At 38.3% G+C, this 17,350-nt stretch overlaps 1 pseudogene across 1 annotated transcript in view; it reads left to right on the top strand.

Moving 5' to 3' along the window:
* Positions 1-12,292: 12,292 nt before the first annotated feature.
* Positions 12,293-17,350, top strand: part of LOC306886360 (protein O-mannosyl-transferase TMEM260-like) — a 39,580-nt pseudogene continuing 34,522 nt past the window's right edge. Inside the window, exon 1 of the transcript in view lies at positions 12,293-12,413. The product of the transcript in view is annotated as a protein O-mannosyl-transferase TMEM260-like (transcript). The remainder of the gene's footprint in view (positions 12,414-17,350) is intronic.

Below are 17,350 nucleotides of genomic sequence, written 5' to 3' on the forward strand. Positions count from 1 at the left end.
AGTTCAAAATTCAGTTCTCAACAAATATTAAGAACTTTTTGAAGATAACGCTCGCAAGATTGGCAAACACCCCCCCCCCCCCCCCCCCCCCCCAAAAAAAACCCCAAATCATCAGAGATCTGATGTTGTGAGATGAAAATAAAAATTTGGTAAAGATTATTAAAATTAAGATTATTAAAGATGATTAGAAATGCTAACATCGTCCACATCACTCATTCACATTTTTTTTGAAGTTACTGTATGTAGTAATTATGCACCGCCGCAAGAGGGTGCTGCAATCATTTTCTGAACTTGAAATATTGACACAAACCATCTTTTCATGAACTGCAGAAACATTATGAATGTATTTAATGACTGCATTTAAGAATAAATAAATTGAACGTCTTTTTTTAGTACAATTTTTATCGCAAGTTATATTTGTCTATTTTTTATGAAAGGAGTCATTCTGATTATAATAACCTTAATAATCTGAATCTATGTTTTAAAACATACTAAACTAAAAAATAAATTGTGTACTAATTTAAAATGCATAAATTTAATTTGAAAAAGTTGAAACTAAATGAACCAATTTAACACAATTTTTGCTTACGCTTTAATATTTTTTAGCTGTTAATTTTTAAAAGCATTTAAGCAATGGCTCATCTGCAGCTGTGCATACTTCCTATTTAAAACTCACTGTGAATCTGAAAAATGACAGAATGGCAACCGCATTATCCATCAAACAGTGATGACATATTCGTCCCTTTCATACACGCTCTCTCTGCAAATAAGGGCATATAAAAGGATTTCGATTTTGAGCATGCCATTTAGCTGCTTTGAAAGGGAAGATCAGTGGGATGCCATGACTGCTAATTAACATTTCCTCCTGTAGATGCTGGGGAGATGGGATGTGTCTCGGTCCCACTCACGCTGCCTTTCCAAATGACAGTCATCGTAGTAAAGGTGACAGAAAGCTCGTTGGGAAATCTCTGCTTGGCTTGCCCCCATTTAAGAGGGTTTATTAAAAATGACATAACGTCTGCATTTGTGATGAAGCTTACGGCTTGTCTTTTGTGGTCCCTGTGGAGCATTATTTTGTATTCTCAAGTGTGATGTAATATTATATGCCTGAAAAGGCCACCTCACTACACAGAGGATGCCTGTCACAAACGGCGTAAATATGTGCACCTGTCCTCTGTTGTCTCCTTATTTGAATTATTAAAATAAGATTAAGCCTTTTAATTGCAGCTGTTACCTTTCCTGTCTTTGCAGTGATTCTGAAATGCAGTTCAGTAACAGTTATGAGAACTGTGCATCCACCAAAACTGCTCAAGACGTGATATGGAAGGCATGATCGTGCTCTGAGAGAGAAAGAGAGAATGTGTTTTTATTTGCTGCCTGCTAGCTGTCTCCTTCAGGATGCCTGCCAGCTCAGACAGTCAACTGTTGAAGGATCAAAGCCGCAGAAAATCAAGACATGTCGCCCCGATCAGCAGTGTCAAGATTGTGACATCACAGCAAAAAAGCCAGTGTACATTTAACTCAATTCGAGTCAAATTTAACACTCCTGAAATGTATATATGACTCCCTCCCTCCCTATATATTCCAAGTCTTGTGCTGGCACAAATTCACTATGAATGGTGAACAATTGAACTCGCTCGGTATAGAGAGTTTGAGTATGTTGAAAAGGTATTTTCAACCATATAGATATGAATATATGAAACATACACACACACAAATATGAAATGTATATGGCAAAATCACTCAAATCCAATATAGTGACACATCAACATTATGAAAACTCATTCAATTAATGCTTAACAATCACAAAATTTGGTCAGTAGACACAATTACTGATATTGTTCTTTTAGATTTGGGCAGTTTACTGTGGTTTGATTTGACATCAATTCAAATTTCATCAGTGAGAAACATTTCAGATAGTTTAGGCACGCACAGCATACAAATACCATTATTAAATAATATTATTGTATAAAATACATATAGTAAATGAAGTAAAACACTTACTTTCGATGTTTTCCTTGTTAAAACCATTGTTCCCCGTCTGCTCCGCATCGTGAATGAAAGAAAATATCTCTCTGAGGAAAGTGCAGGAGAGCACAGCACATAAATATCGTTATGAATAAATATGATTTTATAAAATATATATTTTAACCCCTTAACTGTCATTCCCAATTTTTCACGAAAAAGTGCACTATGCAAACTTAAATTATTATAATTCATGAACACTTTTGAATACAGACCTAAGGTCTCTTTTTAAAGAAGACAATTAGCAGATTATTACAGAAGTGAAATCATTTAAAAAAAAAAAGTATTAAAAAGTTTTAATTTACTGAAAAACAAATAAATAAAAGTAAATAAAAAAAAAAAAAAATAAATAAATAAATAAAAGAAAAAAATGTTAAAAATTGCTATAAAATGAAAGCCATATGTGTACATAAGTTATGTTCCAAATTTGAAGTTGATATAAAAAAATGTAGGTTCATATGCAATTTTATTTAGGCGTTATACCAAAAACAGACCGGGTGCCATTCAAACGCCATTGGATTTTCTGTTGATGCATTTCGGTCACAAATCTATCAATTTCTCTCTCAATATTACATCTATAACAAAATATGGAACTGTCAAGATTCTAAAAAGTTTTGATTCTAAAAGACCGTAATACATTTTGAAATATGACACCCCCGCTAAGGGGGAGGAGACCACTAAAACATTTTGAAGTACCATTTCTATGGTAACGCAATGTCCAATTTCAAAATGGTTTCCACAGGATGAATTTTGAGATTTTAAGCTTTCAAATGGTATACAACATATGATGATTGCTAAAACACGTGATAGGGAAAAAGGCAAGGAAATAAAGACTTTTTGTGACACAGGTCAGAACTCCTGTTATGATGTAGATTTATCACAGACTCTTGGTGCACTCGTCATAAATTAATCTATTACTGTTCTTACATAATTTGTAACAACAAAAAATAGATTATCATTTTGAGAGATCTAATTGAGATTGAGAATGTGAAGCTTTTTTTGTCCTCTATTAATTTGTTCAAAAAAATTAAATTAATTTAGCACAAAAAGCCATAATACAGGAATAAAATTCTTGAAAGGACTTGCAAGGTCAATAAGTCTCAGAAATATCAGACAATATGATCTTTTTAGATGAGGTCAGATTAGTTAAGCCTTAAGGTTATAAAATGTCATGTGGTGCGACATTATAAAAAACATTATTTATTAATTCATTATTAAAAAATACCTTGATTTGTGTGTGAACTCCATTGTATTAAAAGTGTAAATATATTTTTTTATTTACTGGTTACACCACATGACATTTAATCAAATTTAACTTTTGAAAACCATATGTGACCCGGACCACAAAACGCTTAAGTCTTAAGTCGCTGCATGTTCCATGAAGATATTTTGTAAATTTCCTATCATAAATATATTAAAACTTAATTTTTGATCAGTAATATGTATTGCTAAGAACTTCATGCATGAGGTCTTTTGTGGAGCAGCAAAATATCACGAGGACATGCTAATGGAATTTCTATCATAATTTGGAACCAATCCTAAATGGGATAAAACAAGAATCCTCTCAGAATCAAATATGATCCTACTGGATAAACTGAAAATCCTAGTTTTCCATTTATTATTCCAGAATGTCACTGTATGCAGTATTTGATCCCATTAGCTTCCAAATGATGACAGATGTCAATAGTATTCCTTCAGGGGTTTTTAAGGGCTAGTGGCGGGTATCTCGGTAAGGAAGGTGTTGACTGCTAAACTCTATTACTCCTGCAGGGGAAACAGGTCTAACCATGCTTTGTCTCTCCGTTTTCCCTGTCCAGCGACCCGGTGAACTGGCAAGGCGATATGTGCCACAGGTGGCTGGAGGCTGGACGCCAAATTATCAATAGGACTCCTACATTCGGCGGGGTTGGTGTACTTGATATTTACCTCTTTCCCCCAGCGTGAGACCCCGAGAGATGAAATGCAGATCATCGCCTGTAAATAAGAGATAGTACACAACAAGGCGCGCGTTTGTTTCCCCCGCGCTCCTAATTTAGTAAACTTGGCAGTCGTTTTTAATCTCCCGGCAAATTGAAGCGGTAGGGGATCGTGGCAAGTGTTGGATGCATGTTATTAATTCCTCGCTATTTCTGTCTAGCGCAATTAGTCACTGTTTGCCGCTGAAAATGTCCCATTAATTATCTACGGCCTGTAAGCGGAGTTGCGCTCGTGGCTACTGTCTGAAGGGTTTGGTCCGCTTTCAGTGCCCTCACCTCTGAGAACGCTTGACGCTTTTGAAATATCTCTTTAATTGCGTTTTAACGCCTAATCTTTGCCTCAGTGTGAAGAACGGCATGAGGCTTCTCAGTTTGTCTTCTGTTGTCATCATGGATAGTTCAGGAGCCGAAGGCGCAGATGTTTCAGTAAAAACCTTTTATAGTAGGCCTATACGTGACGTCAGATTAAAGGTCTGCACACAATAACAGTGTCTTCATCTGTCATAGGAGCTGTTCCAGGTTATCTGAAAAACATGAACTTGTCACATTAGCTGTGAGTGAGTGTAAAATACAGTTGCAGAAATCTCACTTTCTCTATTATAGCTGTACACAAACACCTGGAAAACTTAATTTGTGAATTTTAGAATATTTTAACTGAGCCATTTCTTCTGTCTGGAATGACATGAAGAAACCGAACAAACCGAGAGACTAAATCCAGAAGAGCTGCGTCAACGTCTCCAAAATCCTTCAAGAAACCTCCCTGCAAAGCTACAGTACTGTTAAAAGTTTTAGGACTTGTATAAAAATGCTGTAAAATGAGGATGCTGTCAAAAATAATGTCATAAATAGATTTTCTGTATCAATTAACTTCTATTAACTAAATTAAATTAACATTTGGTGTGAGCATCCTTTGCGTTTAAAACAGCTTTTGCCTTCGGTGTATACTTGCACATAGGTTTTCAGGAAGCTTTGCAGGAAGGTTTCTTGAAGCATCTTGGAGACGTTGCCACAGTTCTTCTGGATTGAGTCTGTCTCAGTTTGTTTCTTCATGTCATACAGTATATAAAAAGAAGGAAGGGAGGAAAGACAACTGCGCTACTGACCGATCTCGAGTCCCACCGGAGAGCTCCGGAAGGATGCTCTGTTCCAAAATCAAATCACTATCGGTGCTTCTGAAATGGCCTTCATGCACATCTATTCTGACATATCCTATTTTGTCCAGTCCATAGTTATGATTATCACAATGTCATTGCGATTTCGAGAGAATACGCGGATGTCACTTCTGAAATATTTGTTGCAAGTAAGCCACATTTCTTTCTTTCTGTGCTTTTTAGTTATTAATATAAATAATGATTTATTATTTACATTTACATTTAGTCATTTAGCAGACACTTTATCCAAATATATATATTACATTTAAAAAACAACAACTTCCCTTTGTGACAAATTACCCCACAGAGCTTGGCACCATGCCACTCTATAACTTGTGTTAAACAGTATCTTTTAGGCAAAAACAATAGAAATCTCATGAGGTGTCATGTGTCGGTTTCCTTTCAGTTTCTGTTTTGACCATATTTGGTATTTCCTGTTCTTGTTTCCTGTAATTAGTTGATCATCGTTTAGTCTCTTCACCTGTGTTTAATTAATCATCTTGTTTGCTCCTCAGTTTCCGTATGCTTTATATACCTTCTGAGTTTTATGTCCAGTCTCAAAGTAAAGTTATGTTTATGCTGCTATATTTCTGTTGTTAATTCATCTGCATGATTAAAAGAACCTGTTTATTCTTCATCCCTCGTCGTCCTGCATTCCTTCCTCAGCAACTCATAACAATGAGAAAAATAAGGTTTTTTAAAGTTGTTTTTTTTCTTATGGATTTGTATGATGTGATTCATGGAAAAAAGCACAAAGGTCCAGGTACTGTTACAGAAGAAGGACATAAGCAGAGGGAAGTTCAGGTTAGTTTATTGAATCACCAGTATGACAGAGTGGGAGTCGCAGGTGAGTAATGAACTTGACGTCTAGACCGGTTTATCTGGCAATGAACTTGCGTCTTGTCCTTTCAATTGCAGGTTTGATGGTCGACACGGGAATAGCAGGGAACATACACACGCCGCCGATCTGGAGCAGAACCACGGAGACTCAGGAGCAGACTGGGAGCAGGATCCTAGGAGCATAGAAGGTAAGCGAACAGAGAAACAGGTAAGTATCTTGCATGAGATAATGACTAAGGCTTGTGGAAGCTTTAGCAGTCCTTCTTCGCAGGAACGAGACCGGACATCGAGTGCTGGGTGGTGTGTGGCTTTATGGGACGCTGTGATGAGGGACGTGATGAGGAGCAGGTGAGCGTGATCAGAATTCAGGTGAGAGTGATCGCTGTGATTGGGAGGTGGCAGAGCCTGGCAGGTCTGTAACAGGTACAAACGAGATTGTATGAATTGATCACCAATTCAACAAAACGTAAAACAGTTACGAACTGCAAGAGTCCATTGACATTTCTGTGAAAAAAAAAATTATAAAAATTTGGGAAAGGCTTTAAATATACCTACAGTCTTTACTTTCAGAAAAGTAAATAGTGTGACAAGCCCCCTTCTCCATACATGTATTAAATATAATTCAAATAGGGCACACTTAATTAATTGTGCAATAGTGTTGTGAAAAGTATTTTGGTCACACTTTAGTTTAGGGACCAGTTCTCACTCTTAACTATGACTTTTGCCTCAGTAAAGTCCTAATTTGTTGCTTATTAATAGTTAGTAAAGTAGTTGTTAAATTTAGGTATTGGGTCAGGTTAAGGGATCTAAAATATGTTCATGCAGAATAAGGTAATAATATGTGCTTTATAAGTACTAATAAACAGCCAATATGCTAGTAATATGCATGCTAATTAGCAACTAGTTAGTAGTGAGAATTGGTCCCTAAACTAAAGTGTTACCAATATTTTATATGCAGGAACATGACCTGATATCCTTAATAATATACTGACCAAGCATGTTTTCAATTTCATCTCAACAATACCAATTCAAATTTGGGCGAATTGCTTCTGCAAACCCATATTTTGAATTTACATATGTTTATACAGTTTCTTCCTTTCTTGTCCAATGATAAAACAAGCAGTTAGTCAGAATGCCAGTTTATTTATAGGGTCAAGGCTAAAATACAAACACATCAGCAGCTCTGCGTCTCTCGTCATCCCCCTCTTCGCTTCCCCTCTCTAATTTGCAGCTCTATGGCAGCAGTGGCACTCTCAGCTCCACAAGAGGACAAATGACTTTAATTACAGAGTAATTGCCGAGCATTGTGTTAATTAAATCTTGATCAGTTTAAGTAACTGGATTGCTCCCACATCGAGCCCATGCTGTGATGTGCTGTCTCACTCTCTCTCGTGCACATCTTCAGTCTCACACACACACACACTCCTCCAACCTGGCAGTCTCCCCGCTACGCGTCTCTGTAACACAGCTCAAACCTTTTTAGTGTTTCATTCTTTTCTTTAAGTCATAACCAAAATTTGTTATAACTCATTTAATAATATATTAGGAATAATACATTAAAAACTATTTTTTTTACAGCAGTTATTAATGCAGATGAATGTTAATTCATAAATATGCTATTGTTCAATATACATGACTGTTCAAAAATTTGAGAAGTGTTTTTCATGTTTTTGAAAGAAGTTCAAAAGGTTGCATTTATTTCTTCAAAAATATAGTAAAAAATGTAATATTGAAATTTAAAATAACTGTTTTCTATTTTGAAATATAATTTATTCCTGTGATGAAAAAGCTGAATTTTCAGCATCATTACTTTAGTGTCACATGATCCTTCAGAAATAATTCTAATATGCTAATTTAGTGACAAAGAAACATTTCTGATTATTGTTGAAAACAGTTATATTGTTTTTTTTTTTTTTGAGGGGGGGGGGCATTACATATATTTAAAGGATTCTTTGATGAATAGAAAGATGCAAAAGAACAGCATTTATTTGAAACATGTCTTTACTTTCGATCAATTTAATGAGTCTTTGCTGAATAAAAGTATTAATTTCTTTAAAAGAAAAAAAATGTTCTGACCCCAAACTGTTTATAGTACATTTGATTATTTTAATTCACGCGACAATGTTGAAATGCAGTAGTAGATTAAATAATTAGCATTAACCTAGATTCTGTAAAAGTATTTTGTAAAAGCATTAACAACAATAATAAAAAAACTTTTATTTTTCAATAAAACCCAAACTTTCTCAATTAAGTTAAGAAACCCTTTTGTAAGTTTTCCCCCCTATAGGGTTTATTAAAGGGTTTGTTGCAATCGGCTGCAGGTCATTTGTGAAAATGCCATAACAAACATGATAGAAGCAGAATCAAGAGTGTGCCATCTACTGCAATTTTAGATACATGCATTATCTTTAGGTTCCTGTTGCTTTGGCCAAATTGAATCCTCTTATTTTAATTGGCCGCCATTAGGTGTTCTGCTCAAGGCAATTCCAAGCAGCCCTTGCGTTTGTTGTGTCTCACACTCCAGGCCCCACCAACGAATATTAATCACAATTGTCCTAATCTCTGGGATTTTAATTGGAGTGTTTTGTGACCCACAAGGAGGTAAACAGAAGACAAAGGTGGTCTAAATGCACCTTGAATAGTCGGTTGATGTGCGCAAGGATTGCCTTTTTGTTTCGTGTTGGCTTTCAAGAAACCGAGATCCCAATGAACTGTATATCATTACATGCTTGTCTCAGAGATTGTAAAAAGCTTGTCTGATAGAGCTGTATGTTAATAAAATAGGGTGCAGTAATACACACTACATGAGAGACGTATTGCATTTACCACTGCAATTAATCTGTTTCAGAATGAATCCTTTCATTGCTGTGCATATTTGTGTAGCTAACACAGAGGATCATGGGATTTTTCGCTACAGATTTTAAAAGGCTTTATTGAAAATCCACTTGTTTGCTTGGCTCTTGGGTTTAGATTAAAACAGACTGTCAGTGTACAGTAAGTAAGCAGATAGTAAGCAACAGGCTGGAGCTGAAACATATTGCAATGAGTGGCGGATTTATCTGTGATTTAGGAAAACCTAATCCAGTTTTTACTGATGCACTGAGTGATTTATGTGCAGATGTCAATATGTGATGTGTTACCATTTAGCATTATGGCTTTGCTCTTAAACTACTGTGGTTTTCTGGTGTCTTCTCTGCACTGGCTGTAGTCAGCAGGTACCCCCCCCCCCCCCCCCCCAAAAAAAAGAGTACAGTGTAATACCGGGCAGTTCTGTTACTCATGTATATACTACTTATAGTAATTACAATAACTAGTTAATAACTAGATACTAACCCTGAACCTACCCCTAAACCTAAACCTACCCCATGTAGTTACCTTATTTTACCAGTACTTTCTTAGGTAGGTACATGTAAGTACACATACTGTAAAATAAAGTGCAACCAAAGTATTTTGAGGTTGACAACAAAAAGGTGAATACTTTATTTATATTTCAATATTAATGATATAATAAAGTAATAAATCAAACACACACATTTTAGAGGCGTAAGTTCAAGGGGCAAACTAGATAAAGAAAAAAATATAACTGCATTGTTTATTAGTTACCAACATTTACCTTTACAAAGGCTACTTGCTTTGTCAAAATTGGTAAGTGTGCAGTTATATTTTTCTTTATTCAGTATTAATAATATAACATACATCCTTTACAGAATTTGTATACACTCTGTGATTGTGTAACATAGGGGATTTATAATTTTTTGCAATTTGTTGGGGGGTATTTTTCTTTATCTTTATCCTGTTAATATTGTAAAGGTTCAAAAACAATCCAACAAGACAAACAAGTAAATACTCACTTACTCATACTTGCATTTAAATGGTAAAACAAACCCCTGAACGTCCAGAACTGCAGATTTACCCGTTACAGATTGATGCAGAATTAAGACGCACCAAGAATTACCCAGATTAACCGGTCAAAGAAAAAAACCAAGCCTTCTCCTTTAACATTTCAACCCAAAAGAATAATTCTCACATCCTTTGCATTTTAATTGTATGAATACTGCACTGTAATTGACTCTTAGTTTTTATCCTTGAAATTTAAATGCATACATTTAGCACTACAAATGGCTGGTAAAGTATATTTTACTCATGTAACGGGCATCAATGTCCGTCCCTTTTATTTAGAGCCGTATGGCAAAAAATGTAATGTAAATTGAATTATGTGCAATGCATGTTATTTCACTCTTTGTGGCTTAGAGAGAAAACTATACACATTAAAGTCTGCTATTGTATATTGGTTTAAGATGACAGGGGTGGTCTACTTTACCACCCAGCTTTCATAAATGGCTGGCTGAGATGGTTGCTGCCCTGAAGCTTGAAAGAATCCGCTGTTCTAAGATTGACGCTTATAAAACATTTGATAAAATCTGGGGCCTCTTCCTCTCTTTAAGAGTTGAAATTTTATTTTTAATATAATACTTCTTTCTATGTTTAATACTCTGTTTAAGTAAGGTTTTAAGGTGTGTGTTTTTACTGTATCTGGTGCATGTTCAGGTATGTGTGTTCTGTTTGATTGTGTTTTTTTTTTTTTTTTTTACAGTTTGTGGGATTCTGTATTGTTTTGTATTTTCATAAAAAAAAAAAAATGTTAGAAGTGGCATTTTTGTCAACAAGAAGATGACAGGGGTGCGTATTGTTTAGGAACATTTCTATTTTATGATTTGTTACGTGCCAGCTCTCTTTTAGTCTAGAAGTAATGGGCATAGCAGTAACGAATTTTGGAGAGCACAGGGACCTCTTGTCTCCAGCCCCAATAACACACCTCCAACCAAAAGAACTTAAAGTTTTTTTTATTAAATCATAAGAAAAAGATAAAGAGACTAAACCAACTTCAGGAGGGGGCAAAGGCCAACATAACAAAGAAAAAGTTATCTAACTCCGTTTTAACCATAACTTACCTATACATAAACCAAAAGCAAATGAATAACAAAATTAACTTCCCTATCTCCTTGACTACCCAGATAACCAGGAGAAAAGTAATTAAATAAAAAGGCACCCACCTCCCTACAAGTTTCCTTACAAAACACTCACATTCTAAACAAATTTACAAATCTCCAAATAAATCCACAGTAGCATCAATGGTTAGCACTCAATAGCAACCAAACATAATAAAGTTGTCTGGAGCCAGAGAAAAGAAGTCCGTGTGACAGGTTACAATCTGCATCCCTCTCAGTTTGCTCTGAGACAGTGCTGGCTTTATATGCTGGCTTCCTCCTGAGTGCAGCCAATCAGTGGAGCTGAATTGAATGTGTAGCAAATCAGCAACAGGTGTATCCAATCACCTTTACGACAGTGACAGCAGTAGACATGAAAAAACAAAAAGAGAAAAAAAAAAAAAAAAAAAAAAAAAAAAAAAAAAAAAAAAAAAAAAAAAAAAACACACAGAAGGTCTCAGGACGCAACACCCCCACCATTACATTTTACAACCCATGGACTATAAAAAGTTACTTACAGAACTCCAACAGTAGTGCAACTTAACTGCACTTTTTTTTTTTTTTTAAACCCACTTAATTCTCCATATCTGCAGTCCTAGAAACACCACATTTTCTTTACCACGGATGTGTCGAAGATTTAGATTATACTCCTGGACAATCAGAGCCCAGCGCATAAAACGTTGATTGGAGTTGGACATGCGGGAAAGAAAAGTCAGTGGGTTATGGTCAGTATAGACATCGATAGGCACGGCACTGCTTCCCAAGTAAACCTCGAAATGTTAAAGCGCTAGCAGCAAAGCGAGGGCCTCCTTCTCAGTCGTGATGTAGTGTTGTTGGCACTGAGAACTTCTTTGAGAAGTAGCAGACTGGATGGTCAATGCCATGGGAATCCTCCTGCAGCAGAACTGCTCCAGCACCAGTAGCACTGGCATCTACTTGGAGTTTAAAAGTATGTCTCAGTAGCGGAATGGGATACGAGACGGCAACACAGTGCATGTATCCCCAGACCAGAGCAAACACTACAATAATACAATTAATACAACCAGGCAGAGTGGTGAGATAGAGGAGAACATATGGTCTGTGGCAATGAGGAACAGCTGAGGGTGTAATAGTTGACAGGTGTGTGTGGTTTGTGACAGGTGTGTGGAGTTTAGGGAGACGGAGTCCGGGAGGACGGGAGATGGTGACCTCTGGTGGTGAAAGGAAGAACTGCAGGACCCGGACTCATGACAGGACCCCTCCTCTAAGGAACGGATTCCAGACGTTCCACCAAAAACCCAAAAGTCCGGAGGGAGGTGGAACAGGGGGAGGGATGGCGGGCCAGGCCCGTGTAGCGGAAGAAGGCCTGGAGACAGAGGTAGACACGGGTGCCAGGATGGTGCCGGCAGAGCAGGAGGCCAGGGAGGATATGGTGGGTTCATCCAGGGAGGCTCGTGAGTGAACACCGCTGCCTCGGGAGGAACGTGAGCGGGCACCGCTGTCTCGGGAGGATCGTGAGCGGGCATGCCCCTCTCGGGAGGATCGTGAGCGGATACCACTGCCTCAGGGGAACTGTGAGCGGACACTGCCGCTTCGGGAGGATTGTGAGCTGGCACCGCCGCTTCGGGAAAGCCTAAAGTGAGCTCCGCCGCCTCGGGAAGGCCTGAAGCGAGCTCCGCGGCCTCGGAGGGAACATCAGCGGGCTCCGCCGCTTCGGGAAGGCCTGAAGCGAGCTCCGCTGCCTCGGAGGGAACATCAGCGGGCTCCGCCACTTTGGGAAGGCCTGAAACGAGCTCCGTGGCCTCGGAGGCAACATCAGCGTACTCCGCCGCTTTGCAAAGGCCTGAAGCGAGCTCCTCTGCCTTCGACGAGGCTTCTGACGCCCCTTGGATCACCGCATCGGGAGAACTGTGAACGGGCTCCGCAGCTAACTCCACCCTGAAGGCCGAGCCGCTCACCTGCAGAGCCAGGTCGATGTAGTCCTCCAGCGACTCCTCAGGGGTCCAGTATGGCATCCGGGATTTGAAGGGCTCGGTCAGGCCTCCGTAGAAAAAGACCATGAGGCAGGTCTTCTCCATAGCCGACCGACGAGCCACTCCAATGAAGTCCCTGGCATACTCCTCAATACTCCGGTCTCCCTGGCGGATGTTGAGCAACCTCCCTGCTGGACCCATGATTGCTGGTTGTATTCTGTTACGGACCGCTTCGGGAACGCCGTGGAGAAAACAGGGCCTGGGTCCAAGTGCAGGTAAGGGCATTTAATATAAACAAAAAGCCAACACTGCAAAAAACAAAGCAGTAATGGAATGGAATACGAGACGGCAACACAGTGCATGTATCCCCAGACCAGAGCAAACACTACAATAATACAATTAATACAACCAGGCAGAGTGGTGAGAGAGAGGAGAATATATGGTCTGTGGCAATGGGGAACAGCTGAGGGTGTAATAATGAGTGTAATAGTTGACAGGTGTGTGTGGTTTGTGACAGGTGTGTGGAGTTTAGGGAGATGGAGTCTGGGAGGACGGGAGATGGTGAAAGGAAGAACTGCAGGACCTGGACTCAGGACAGTTACGTGCCAGCCCTCTTTTAGTGTAGAGGTAATGGGCGTAGCAGTAACAAATTTTGGAGAGAGAAAGCACAGGGACCTCTTGTCTCCAGCCCAAATAACACGCCTCCAAACAAAATAACTTATGATTTAATAAAAAAAAACTTGTAAGAAAAAGATAAAGGGAAACATAAACTTCAGGAGGGGGCAAAGGCCAACATAAACAAAAAGATTTCTAACTCCGTTTTAACCATACCTATACATAAACCAAAAGCAAATGAATAACAAAATTAACTTCCCTATCTCCTTGACTACCCAGATAACCATGTCACAGAACGGTCCGTCTCCAGCGTCTCTATCACTCTCACCTGCATCCTGTTAATTATCACGCTCACCTGCACCTCATCACCACAGCAATCAACCCCAATATTTAAGCACACTCTACATTCACTCCAGCATCCGATCTCGTACACAACGAAGTGGACTTCTCTCCAGACATCGTCCGTTGAGTATATGCAATTGAAACTTAGGCTACGTCCACACGAAGACGGGTTTCTCCGTATCCAATCTTTTTTTATCTCGTAAACAGAAAAGTCGTCTATGGAAATATCTGTGTCCACACGGAATCACTGAAACCGACTGAAAACGATGTAGTACACATGCCAGACCAATATGTGGCGCTGTAATTCTGCCACAGAGATACACAAAAAAAACAGAGAAGAAGACTTGGACCATGTGCGTAAACCTTGCGCGCTGAATATAAACTAACACACAAAGCAGAAGATTTTGCTTTAATAAAACTAATGAGCTCAGTAGGTTCTGCAGCACGAACACAGGCACGTAGTCTGACATTGTTGTTGTTGTTGTCGCTGTTATGTGACGTAGCGGTGTCTGATTAGGGGCGAGACGTGGGCTGATGATGTCATAGTTTCAGAAAATATACGGATTCGCCGTCCACACGAAAACGGCGTTTTCAAATTTATCCACGATGGGACCCGGTTTCAAAAATTATCGGTTTCACTCTTCGAAAACGCCGGTTTCGTGTGGACGAAACGCCTATACGGTAAAAAAATTATGCGTATACAGAGAAACCCGTCTTCGTGTGGACGGGGCCTTACCCTCTGCTACTTACCTCCTGTGTCTTCCTCCTGTGTGTTCCTCTCCTGCCAGATTGGGTGTTTCCGTGATCAGTGTGCTCCAGGAATCTCCCCGTGCTGTCTGTACCCGATATCTGTGGAAGAAAGGACCAAGCTCATTAGACCATTCACCTCCATCTAACAAGCCTTCCTTGACCAACCACTCACCTCCAGTCACCTCTGCACTACCTTGGTTACTCACCTGTTCAAATAAACCTCAACTCTCTGTTACTAACATCTGTGTCTGGGATTTATGTTACAAACCAGGAGAAAAGTAATTAAAGAAAAAGGCACCCACCTCCCTACAAGTTTCCTTACAAAACACTCACATTCTAAACAAATTTACAAATCTCCAAATAAATCCACAGTAGCACCAATGGTTAGCACTCAATAGCAACAAAACATAATAAAGTTGTCTGGAGCCAGAGAAAAGAAGTCCGTGTGACAGGTTACAATCTGCATCCCTCTCAGTTTGCTCTGAGACAGTGCTGGCTTTATATGCTGGCTTCCTCCTGAGTGCAGCCAATCAGTGGAGCTGAATTGAATGTGTAGCAAATCAGCAACAGGTGTATCCAATCACCTTTACGACAGTGACAGCAGTAGACATGAAAAAACAAGAGAAAAACAATAACAGGGACACTTAATATAAAGTGGGACCCAGACTTTTTTTTTTTTTGTATTTTTCTGCAATTTGGTGGCACCACATAATTTTGGGAGAAAAGTTAAACATATTAAAGCAGTCAGTAAAGCATTTTATTAAGAGATAAATGTAAAATATGAAACCATGTAATGTTAGTAAACTTTGAAATACCTTCTTATAAAACCTTCTTTTAAAAAATTACACATGTGATTAAGTATTTTCTCCATTATGATATTAGGACAGTTGTATTCACATTATTATTATTATTTTTTTACTAAATTAATGGGGACAGTAGTAGTGCTACGCCTGCAAGAGTGACGTTACCTTTGCATTAATGGGATTGCTAATAACAAATCAAAAGGATTAAGTAACTGTTCCTTCTGGAAATTCCATTGGAGGATCGGAGGACTAACATAACAGAAGAAAAAAAAAAATCTTAGTATAATATAATCACAAACTGTTAAATGATAAAAAAGCTGCCTAAACAGTTAAATTCTTTCTTTATAGGCTATATAATTCATTACATCTGACATGAATGCAGACCGCTTCATGCTTTCTCCAATTCTGCAGTGCATTAATATCATCATGTACAGTATTTCTCTCTCCTGATTAATGCTCTGACGTCATTCCAGAGAGATTATATTTCTGTTCTCTTGCCTGCTTTGAGAGGGACAGGCACTATTTTAGTCTGACCCAGCAGTTAATAACCTTCCCATTTATTCACACAGAACATTAAGTAATGTCTGCAGTGGATAATTCCAAAATATAATAAAAAAAATAAAAATAAAATTTCAGAGCCATTTTTGTAACTGCATTTCACAACCAGAAAATGTTAAAATATTTATTGCATAACAAAACATTTAGCTTATTCTATTCTACTTTAAAATAAACATCACTTGGTCTATTATGCTGTTATATGATGTTATTATATTCATGTTTCAGGTGTGACAAATTATTTTTGGGTCCCTCTGTCGGTGCTGGATTTAGACAGGTGTTTAGAAAGATTAATAATAATCTCAACAGGTCTCATGCAGTTCATATTTGCAAAAGCTTCATGTCATGCGGTGTGTGTGATATTACAATATGCTGTTCTGTGATAGGCTGCATGTGATATAAACACAAACACATGTGACTGACCGCAGTCCTACCTGAGTCTCCACCGGACACAGCGCCCCATTACACCGCCAAAAAACACGCCACCGTCGTTGTTTTTTTTCATTTTTTTTCATCTTAACCATATTTCTTGAAATGTGAGGCAGTTGTTTTAGGCTTTAATCCCATTATAATATAAAACTCAGTGCTTACTATTATGATTAATGATTGCTTTACTATAAACACACCCTTACAAAAAGTGTTACTTTTACCATTATCAAAATAAGAAGAAAGATGGCATATAATCACACATATTCTTGTATAGTTCAGTAATAACAGTAACTGCAGCTGGTAACTTGCTGTGGATCATTAAACATATGTGGAATGTTGAAAGTATCTTCGCCAAAAAATGCATTGGATAAAACTTAAAATAATTAAAATGTAAAATTAGATTAGAACCATAAACTTCAATCTGTTATTTTAATTAGTGTCATATGAAATGAGACATTACCCTGACTGCATGCTTACACACTTTTAATTAGCTACCTTTAATTATTATTTTCAGGCTTCACAGCTGAAATGATTTGTCTTATAATTTGTACAATTAGTTGCAGTAAAATTCCTTCTGGTGGCAGCTGGAGATGTGGATGTAGCACGAGACCCTTCAGTGCCTGACGAGTGAGTGGAAAGGTTACCCTCATAATAATGTCATGCTAGACTGATCATTAATCCTCCACTATCTAAAGTGAGTCTGATCCTTGACTAAACTGAGAGCTCTGAGAGGCAGAGATGTGTCAGCACCTCCGAGTTCATAATCCTCCACGCTCCCCCGTTACTACCGTCCCTACTGTCTAATCACTGATTCAACCACCTACCTGACACACACACACACACACACACACAGACATGGTCTGCCCTGCACATACACAAGCCTGTTTCCTCAAAGCAAAATATATGAATTGCTCTTCAGAAACA

Source organism: Barbus barbus, assembly GCF_936440315.1.
Source record: "Barbus barbus genome assembly, chromosome: 20".
Taxonomy (NCBI): Eukaryota; Metazoa; Chordata; class Actinopteri; order Cypriniformes; family Cyprinidae; genus Barbus; species Barbus barbus.